The 9,903-nt window shown below is 43.6% G+C and overlaps 1 non-coding gene across 1 annotated transcript; it reads left to right on the forward strand.

Annotated features, from left to right (window-relative positions):
• The first annotated feature begins 316 nt into the window (after positions 1–316).
• On the forward strand, positions 317–388 carry Trnae-cuc. Its single transcript has one exon. It is a non-coding gene; the product is annotated as a tRNA-Glu (tRNA).
• The last annotated feature ends 9,515 nt before the right edge of the window (positions 389–9,903 follow it).

Genomic DNA, 9,903 nt, shown 5'->3' on the forward strand with positions numbered 1-9,903 from the left:
GAATTCGGAGCTTGCACCATCTTTAAAGCAAGATAGCTTTGACCTGTGACTGATCTGACAACGAAGTACGTACAATTCTAGTGTTTCGGAGCAGACCACTTAGCGCACACTGTTGATCATCGGGCTCCATACCAGACAACTCCTTTTGTCGTCAGTTACCGTGGAGAAATGGAAACGTGTTGCCTAGTCGGATGAATCAAGTTTCTTGCCACACCACGTATGCCGTTCTACAAAGAGGAAACGTTAATTTTTGCAGTTGTCGACAAGTAGGGGGTGGACGCTTGCTGTGTTCGCTGGAGGAGCGCTTGTGTCGTTATCCGGTGTGGTCTAGTGGCTAGGATACCTGGCTCTCACCCAGGAGGCCCGTGTTCGATTCCCGATACCGGAAATGCGCGTTTTGTTGCTCCTCTTATGCGACTTGTCCCGACTTAGCTTAACCGTGTCTTGAACGTCATCTGCGTGAACCGCTGCTCGAGACATGCACCGCGCCACTGACGCAGGCCCGTGGTGTTCGTTCACCTGGGCTTCTATATGAACAGTTTTAGTAATGGAAGGCATCAAGACAGCAGTGGACCAAGTAAGCATTATTACTGACAACCTGCATCCGCCGGCCGCAGTGGCCGAGCGGGTCTAGGCGCTACAGTCTGGAACCGCGCGCAGGTTCGAATCCTGTCTCGGGCATGGATGTGTGTGATGTCCTTAGGTTAGTTAGGTTTAAGTAGTTCTAAGTTCTAGGGGACTGATGACCTCAGAAGTCCCATAGTGCTCAGAGCCAACCTGCATTCCTTAATGCTTGATGTCTTCCCAGTCGGCAACGGCGTTTTCCAGTGGCATAAATGTCCGAGTCACAAGACCATAATCGTGCTATAGTAGTGTGAGGAGCATGTTAGTGAACTCACGTTCATGTTGTGACGTCCAAATTCACCTGATCGGAATCCAATGGATCACATCTATGACACTGTCGGCCACCAGCTCCGCGTCCACAGATCACCGACCCATAATTTACGGGCAGTGCGTAGATATCTGATGCCTCATACATCAGAGGACGTGCGAATCCATGCCACGCAGAACTGCTGCTGTATTTCGTTCCAAAGGTGGACCGTCACGGTAATAAGCAACAGCTCACACCGTTGTGGCTCATCAATATATTTCCCGGAAACCAATCAACATATCTCATTGAAAATCACACACCGTCTGATATTACACCTTTTGAAGTCCACGAAGGAAACTGGTGCTATATTTTGCATTTCCATTTCTTGTAACGGCTGCTCATTTCCAGAGCATGGCGTAACACTTTTCTTGTCACACAAGAAAAGGAAAAAGGGAGATTAGCGATGAACGTCGCGTCATCAGAGACGGAGCACAACCTCGCAAAGGGGAAAGGACAGGAAAGAAATCGCCCCCCCCCCCCCAAATCAAGGCATTGACCTTAAACAGTTTACGGAAATAGCAGTAGGGCTACACCTGGTCGGCCACTTGGAGATTTAAACTGCCGCCCTTCCAAATACGCGTTCTTTTTTAAACGAAGGACAGCGTACAAATCTTCAAGAGTGGCCTTGCCAACACATGTGTTTATTGATATAAAACTCTCGTCACCATTGAGGTCTCAAATATATCGTGCTCAGCTGAAAATGCAATCAGTGCAGTTGTCGCTCTAGTCTGGCCTGTTATTTAAGTTGCAAGAGCATCCCGTTAGAACAGTACTTTGAAAGAAAATTAAGTCGCTGGAACTACTGAATGCCACTACGATGTTCATTTCCGAACCTTGTAGTGTAAAAAGTTAGTGGTGAGCTCTTCCATTGTCAACTACCATTCTCAACAGCTGTACGTATACATATGTGTACCGAGGCGTAGAGGTGACTTTGTTTTCTTCTTAGTTCGTCTCACAAGGTGCTAACTACTGCGTAATTTAACGAATGTGAATTACAGGGACCTTTGATCCGTAGTAGATTACTATACCTATTCTGATTGACGAAATCTGCGAGTCCATTCTTTATACAGCTGTGTTTTATCTAAAATGGGAAATCTGATGTTCAGAAAGGGAGCCTATGTGAACATTTATTTAAACTTCATTCTTTTCCATGTTTTCTGTAATATTTCGAACTCCATTTCTATTTTTGAGTCTAAACAAATTAATAACACTATAAATTACATTTTTCATGTGATCTTAATTGGTATATATTGAACGTTACGCAGTATCTCGTTACAGAATTTTCTAAGAACATTTATTGCCCATAAAGTTAAGAATTGACATAATTTTTCATAAAAACCAGTCACATGGAAGAAAGTACAAGATATTTGTTATTTTAGCGAAGTGATATACTTCGTAAACTTTACAAAATCTCCATTTCAAATTATGTTCAATAATATATAATTATTTGACTTTTGCTTATATCAAGACTCATGTTTTCTTGCTAACTTTTCACTAAAGTATGTATCAAAATTACTGTGATTAACTACCGGTCCTAGAACAGCTAGAACTCCAGGCCAAAAGATATCGTTGCGCTACGTGCCACAAGTAGGAGAGTTATTGTTTAGCTTTCATGCAAGAAAGTCTTTGTACTGGTCTCAGGGAGGGCAGGCTTTTTCTTAATTTTTTTTAAAGAGCTGAGCAGTATATTTGGACTGGGCACTCTGAATTAAGACTGCATCATCTACATTAGTTTCATACAAGCTTGTGACTTTTAACTGAAAACGTATCTGAAGGTAATACAATCGAGTCAGTTTGCAGACAGTGTTTATTATAAAGTATGTGGAAATGTGGAACGCTATCTTCAGCAAACTGCATCAAGCTGAGGCATGAATTTGTTTGGCATGTGTGAAGTGGGAATAAACCGCGATGCCTTGAAACTGTGTTTAAGAATCTTCACTTACATCTGAAACCCTGGACCTGAACATCATATCCCAGACAACAAGAAGACGCCTTTTGGAGCCACAAAAAGCTTCGATAAAATGAGTACTACAAAATATTTCTACTCGCTATAGCAAAAATTTTAGAACTGGTTTTCTGCTCTACTGTTTTCCACTCTTTGAACTAGGCATTTACGTAGCAGACCGTCTTGCTGAAAAAAAAAATGGATCGATAACAGTGTTAGAGTAGTTATTCTCAAATTAACAGTCATCAAGATGAAAATGGGTATCCAAAGCACGACACTGCATTGTAATGTGATGCGATGGCCACGTGGACGTCCGCTCGCAGTTACTTTCAGCATATACTCGCAGAGCGTCCGGGTTTCGCCAGATGGCCTTGCAGTCTTAGAGATGCTCAACGGTCGGTTGGCAAGGACGTCCTCGGACACGGAGAGTTTCTCCCCAGGATCATTCACTCGTTATAGCCTATAGCCCGTAGCTTTCTCACCATTCGCTTGCAACGGTTCAGGATTTTAATAACATGTGGCTCATAAAGTGCCAGTCACGATTCTTAGCCCCGTTAACGTGAGGTAAGGCAATCGCGGTAGCATAGTTCCAGCTGTTTACCGTAAAGAAATTGATTGTATAGTAAAAACGTGCCCGTTGTTACCGAAACACCGCTGGACACAAACTATTAGTGCATCAGGCTTAACACACCAGGAATAGATACATGCTTCTCTTTAGTTTAGGAGAACAAATTTTATCGGTTTTATTTGTTTCACAAAGAAAAACATGCATCATATCCTTAGTGACTGATATGTGACCAACTTTTGATTACTTGTCTGTACTCCATTAAGACGAGATAAATGTAGCAGCGTCATGTTCTGTGCTACTTCATAGACCATAGAGTGCCTATGTAGGCCATTTCCATAAAGACGGTTCAAACCCGCGTCCGGCCATCCTGATTTTGGAAAATGCCGGGATGGTTCCTTTGAAAGGGCACGGCCGACTTCCTTCCCAATCTTTCCCTAATCCGATGTGACCGATGACTTCGCTGTTTGGTCCTCACTCCTAAATCAAGCAACCAACAACACTGCCATCACCTATTGTCAGTGTTATCATTAATCTATTCTTCTTAACACGTTCTGTTCTTTAGTCAACGTTCTAACATACTTTAGTCAACGTTCTAACATACTGTGTGTTGACGCAAGAATTTGTGCAGCAGGAAGATGTTAAATCAAACAAAATCTCATTTGTATAACGTTGCAGCTAGAAGATGTAATAGTAGTAGTAGTAGTGACTTTAGAACTGCTGCAAATGGGCAGTCGTTAACTCACCTGGTACGCAGAATCAGGTCATAAGATACGCACGGACACGCTTATCTTGCGCTTTACACATCCATGCCCGAGGCAGGATTCGAGCCTGCGACCGTAGCAGCAGCGCGTTCCGGACTGAAGCGCCTAGAACCGCTCGGTCACAGCGGCCGGCCCAGACTGCTGTTTATGAATGGCAGCACAGCATGTCGAATCACCAGACTGACACATAAAAACTCATGGTGCATGGGATAAACACGAGAATGTTCCTGTTGTCACACGAAATCGCTCCCCAGGCCATAACTCGAGGCTGAGATCCAGTAGCATGTCTAGCACGCAGAAAGGTTCGCTGTAGGCCCTCGACTGTCCTCCTAACCAACACACGGCCATCACTGGCATCGAAGCAGAGCCAGCTTTCATCAGAAAACACAACAGGCCTCCAACCTGCCGCCCAATGTGCTCTCGCTTGGTGCTAGAGATATCGTGAATGGCGGTGATTTCGGGCCAGTGCAATGCACGATACAGGGCAGCTGCTCTGAGCTCTCGTGGAAGTAACGTGTTTGTAACAGTTCGTTGTGTCACTGTGGCTCCAACTGCTGCAGAAGCAGTATACGCCGAAACAAGATATTCTTCCCTCTAGGTCGTGTCCTATGGCCCCCCGGAGCCCGGCCTTCTTGCGACCATACATTCTCGCGACCACCGCTGCCAGCTACCATGTACAGTGGCTACATTGCTGCTAAGTCTTTCTGCAATATCGCGGATGGACCATCCAGCTTTTCGTAGCCCTGTTACACGACGTCGTTCAAACTCTGTGAGCTATTGATAATGGCGTCTTTGTTGCCTTAAAGGCATTCTTGACTAATATCAACTCACCACGTCCATTGTGTTAAAGGTCATTAAGGTTCACGACCGTTACAGCGTGTATTTAAAGCAAACGGGATTTGCATCCCCATAGTGGCGTTACTAATGCCATTGTTAATGCAACTGGCGCGAAATTTGAATAGACATCGCATCCTAGACGGTAATCCCAAGCGTAGGTCCAAAGTGGCACGAAAACAGTCCTCCTCCTAACCATCACATTGCCAACACTGGCACCGAGGCAGAACCAGCTTTCTTCAGAAAACACAGCAGGCTTCCACCCTACCACCCAATGAGCTCTAGCTTGACACTAATGAAAGCGCGAATGGCGGTGGTTTGAGATCAGTGCAAGGCACAATGCCAACTCCTTGGTGCTGCGATTTTTACGTCAGTGTAGTATGCTCTCATTATTGTAGAAACAAGCAACGCAAACGAAACGCTTTACTAGTATGATTTCTGAAGTTTACAGACGTGACTGGTGGTGGATATGATTTCAAATTTCAAACCGTACGGTGATTCAGTTTTTACGCCAACATTGAAGCCTGAGCAGCGAGCACTACCGCTTGCAGTACGTGGCAAAGACGTAAAGGTTAGCCACTGAACTTCTGGTGCGTGGATGGAACTGCCAGCCCTGAGGCACTTTTTTTCAACAGGACTGCTTCGACCACTTCACAGAGGTCTATACGTATATTATACGACTTCTGACAGTTTTTGGCAGCATTCTCCCGTGCTATTACAGGAAAATTCTATCGCTCACAAGTCTTCTATTTACAATTTTTGCTGTAACTGAAATTATTTGCTTTTAATGGCAGATTTTTTGGCAGTAAATCTATTTCCTACCACGACCTGTCGAGTGGCAGAAATGAGACGGCCATTTGTATGTGTACCTTTGAGCTCGTGACAGGTCCTGAATAATGGTGTTAATAGAAATCTACGAGCTAATTTATATGTTTTTTGCAACTGGTGTACTAGGGTACGTGGAACTCCTGAGGCGCTTGATTAAGGCAATCTTGGGCTTACTTCTGTTGCCGTACTACCACGTTGACGGGAGAGAAACGTAAAGCACTCACTAACACAAAGTGAAGTTCGTTTTTTGCCTAAAGATAATAATGAGAACCCCTCTGCCAAATGTTTTCTGAAAATGAAGTCCAGAAATTGAAAGACAGAACGGCGTCCTCATCTCTGGTGGCTGGACTCAACAGTCAAGACAAAAAGCAAAGCTCCGGCTTCTGGCGCTGATGGGCCAGTCGTGACCGACCGACCGACCGCCCTATCATCCTCTACCAATGGTGTCAATGGATGTGACATTGGAAGGGCGTGAGGTCAGCAAAGCCTCCCTCCGGCGTAGTCGGCTTTTTAGACATTCGAGACGCTTTTCCTGTACCAAGTATCTCCTTAGCTGGCATGACGAGGTGAATGCACTCCTTTTTAGTCCTCCCACCAAGAAAAAAGTCACTAGCAGTACCGGAAATCGAACTCGGATCCTCTGCATAGTAGCCACACATGCTGACCACTGAGCTACGGTCGCGGACCCACAGTTAAGAGGCCTTTCGTTATTTCTCGCTGAAAACACCGTAGCAGGCAAGTTCGCGATGAGTGGGCAGCTCGATGGCAAAGTTTAAACACATTTAGCAGGGTTTTTCGTTTCTCGAGAAGCTATTTAATGTCGTAGTAGTAAAAGAGCGCTGTGTTTTAAAGCAATTAACGATTTCTGATAACGTCTTAAATGTGAACCACAAATGAAACTAAGTGAATTAAAATATCCAAATAGCTGAACTTCTGTGGTCACGAATGGATGACGATTTTGCAATCGAGAGGTTTAAAACCAACACTCATGCATGTAGTAAACGATCCTTTTTTCTTATTATTCCTCTTACTTCTGACTCTCGAGAAGACGTCTATTTCATATAGCATATAAAACGTACATTATGTAATATCTGACTACTTTGAAAAAAAAAGTTAGTCTTAAATGTGGGACCGATTTCGTTAAGACAGATGATAATGTTACGCTATAGTGCAAGTTAATGTGCAGTGTCTAATTCAATAGTGTAAGAATTGTCTTAATAATGGATTCGGCCAGAATATACATGTTTGTCAGTTTATTTGCACAGGCATTTTTATTTCACTTCACCAGTGTGTTACAGAAACTTACTTAGTATTGATCTGATGGAATTAAATTTTCTTTGAGACATATGGGTCTAAAATTTATCTTCGATAATGATAGACGGTGAAGAAACGAATAAAATATGTGGCACATCTGGGACATGGAGCTGTGTCTGGAGGTTATTAGGCAGATGTGCTAAGCATTACAAGACTGTAGCACTGTAGCTACCCAAGCTGCACCGATTACCTAAGTCCAATGCCGTCCCTAACACAAACTTCAATTCAAACCTTCAGCACTCGTGACGTTATGAGAAGGAGAAAATTCGCTGAAGGCTTGAACTGAAGTTTATGTTAAGGAGGGCATCGGACTTGTCCGTCCAGCTGTGGTTGCCTCAAAGGTACAGTACTGCAGTGTATCAGACCAAACGCATCGAACAATACCGAACAAAATGGAAAAAAAATAATGGGTAGCACAACTGCTGAGTAAGCAGGAGACCTGGGTTCAAGTCCGACCTATGGAAAAAATTTTAATTCATCTGTTCAGCTTCTGTCATTACTTAGTATTGGTTTAGCGGATGTCAATATCTTCCTCACACAAGCATAATGCGATGACATGTCCAGGATGGTAGATACAGCATGTAATTAGTTTAAACACAGATTTAATTTACAGTAAATGAGTAACATTTATGTACACATCAAGCTGTTGTATCAGCAGCAAGCAATATATATAAAAGCATATAAAATATAGTTAATGTATGTAAGGCAGTTATATATAACACATTTGAAAAACATGGCACATAGTTCTAATATCTTAAAAGAATGGGCCATGTTTTTCAGGAATGCATTATATACTACTTACTTATATACCTTAGATATATTTTATATGCTTTTGTATATGTTCCTTGCTGCTGACACAACAGTTTGATCTGTACATAGACGTGATTGATTTACTGCAAATTATCAATCTGTGTTCACATCAGTCACATGCTATATGCACAGTTTTGGATGTATCATGGCATTATACTTCTGTGAAGTAGATACTGTCATCTGCTAAACCAATACTTAGAAAACTTTCTGTAATATACTTCTTGCACTTTACATAAATGTATGGCCAAGGCCTGCTAATCTATAATATCCCTAATTTTCTAGACTTGTCAAAATGACAAATTACTTTGTTGAAACCGGTAAAGTGAAACAAAAATATGTGTGCAAATGAGGTCTGAATTTCATTCTAAAGTATACGCATTTGCTGAAAAAATAGCAGCTATGAATAAATAAATTCGTCAATTTACTAAGCTTCTAGCATGAAAATTCGCAAGGTAAAAATGGTGTTCTGCTATTTCTCAGTGTTGCGTGACTCAGCGCGTACAGTGCACGGTCGCAGTGTGTTAACTTGCGTCGCCATAATTTAAACCATTACATGCCCTAGACGGGAGAAACAGTGATTTCCGCCTTAACGTGAGACCACGGAGAGGAGAAACTTACTGCATATAAAGAAGACGGATACGTGATCAATACAGCATTTGTTGACTCCAGACTAAAAATACTCGAGGATCTACATTTCGAAATCGCGTTTGTAAAAGTAAGCGAAACGCGAAGGAGTCGCAGCACCGTTACGCCACTGCCAACCCGAAAGGTCGGCTACATGCCGCCACCTAAACTCCTCTGGCGTCGACGGATCGTTTGCTGCCCTCTAAATTTCGTCGGGCGTGTAAGTGAAGCGGGCGTAGCCGTCTGCGACATATGCAAAGAGACGAGCGTGGGCGGCGCGCGGGTGTCAGCGACGTATCGATCAGGCGGCGACGTCGCCGTCGCCGTATCCAGGCGTGCTGCCGCCGCTGCTGCAGGCGGCGCGCGCCGCATCTCAAACCGGGATTACCCGGCGCTCGGGCGGGCACGTCCACGCTGCCTGCTTACGGCTTAATCGCCCCGCCTGCCCCTAATGGGGGCGCTTAGCAGCGCCGGTCGACGGCAAAAAATATCCCGCGTGCTAACCCCCGCACGTGTCTTCTGCGCCCCGCGTGCCGCTTCCCGGCGTGCGACGCATGAAATGACCAGGCAAAATACGGTATCGGGGAAGCGGATTTTGGCGAAATCATCGTTCCTCCGCAGTTTATTCGGAACTCGTTCCCCGGACTCTAGCCCACCGTGAGCTCAGCACAGACCGTGAAAACTGTCACGAATAAAATGCTATTCCGTAATGTCTCGTTGCGTCTCCAGCTGTAACTGACATGTGCTATCATGTTTTTGGCCCAATAAACGATTTCTTTTTTTAAATTTGTTTCACTTGTCTTAGGAGGACCTATACGTAAACTCTAAGTAATTTTTTCCAGCACAATCAGTGAGAAGAACATCCAAAGCTCACTTATAAATGCAATAATGTCTGAAAAGACAGCGTTTATTAACATGTGGCTGATAAAGAAGCAGAGCAATATGACGAGGTTCAGTAGCAGAAAACCTCGATAACACTCGAAGTGATGAATGTAACAATGCTACAAAGGAAGCAAGCAATGAAATTGACAGAAAGTATAGAGTGGCAAATCAGGAGTATGTAGAGGAGAAATACAAAGCGGTAAATAATGCATGGCAAAAACAAGGTCAGTAAGTGTGAAAAAATTAATCAAACCTTCAGAGATAAAGGAGTAGTTGAATGAACACCAAGAGCAGAGGTTGAAGGCGAGTAATGAAAAAAGAAGAAGAGGTTTTAACGCGGAAGGAGTATACTAGATACCTTATCGATGTGCAGATAATGCTGAAGAAATTTACTTTTTTTTCACGC

The sequence above is a fragment of the Schistocerca piceifrons genome, chromosome 4, assembly GCF_021461385.2.
Source record: "Schistocerca piceifrons isolate TAMUIC-IGC-003096 chromosome 4, iqSchPice1.1, whole genome shotgun sequence".
Classification (NCBI taxonomy): Eukaryota; Metazoa; Arthropoda; class Insecta; order Orthoptera; family Acrididae; genus Schistocerca; species Schistocerca piceifrons.